This window comes from Elephantulus edwardii, unplaced genomic scaffold (genome assembly GCF_000299155.1).
Source record: "Elephantulus edwardii isolate Elephantulus edwardi_28Jun2011 unplaced genomic scaffold, EleEdw1.0 scaffold00043, whole genome shotgun sequence".
Taxonomy (NCBI): Eukaryota; Metazoa; Chordata; class Mammalia; order Macroscelidea; family Macroscelididae; genus Elephantulus; species Elephantulus edwardii.
The window spans coordinates 8481901-8482425 of NW_006399793.1; positions in this window are offsets into that span (position 1 = coordinate 8481901).

Below are 525 nucleotides of genomic sequence, written 5' to 3' on the forward strand. Positions count from 1 at the left end.
TGTCTATCTGTGTTTCATTGATTATGCACAGGCATTTGACTGTGTGTATAATAACAAACTGTGGCTGACTCTGAGAAGAATAGAAATCCCAGAACATTTAATCGTGCTAATGTGAAACCTATACTTGGACCAAGAGGCAGTCGTCAGAACAGAGCAGGGCAACAAAATTGGGAAGGGTGTACACCAGGCCTGTGTCCTATCTCCATACCTTTTCAACCTGTGTGCAGAGCAGATTATCCGAGAGGCTGGGCTCTATGAGTAGAAGCGTGGCTTTAGGATTCGTGGACGATCTATCAACAATCTGCATTATGTAGATGGCACAACCTGCTCGCTGAAACTGAGAAGGACCTCATGCACTTACTGCAGCCTTCAATATGGACTGAGGCTCAATGTCAAGAAGAAAAAAATTCTCACCACTGGACCAATCGATAGCATCAGGATGGATGGCGAAGAGATTGAGATTGTTCACAGCTTCAGTTTGCTCGGCTCCATGGTTAACACTCTTGGCACCAGTAGCCAGGAAAT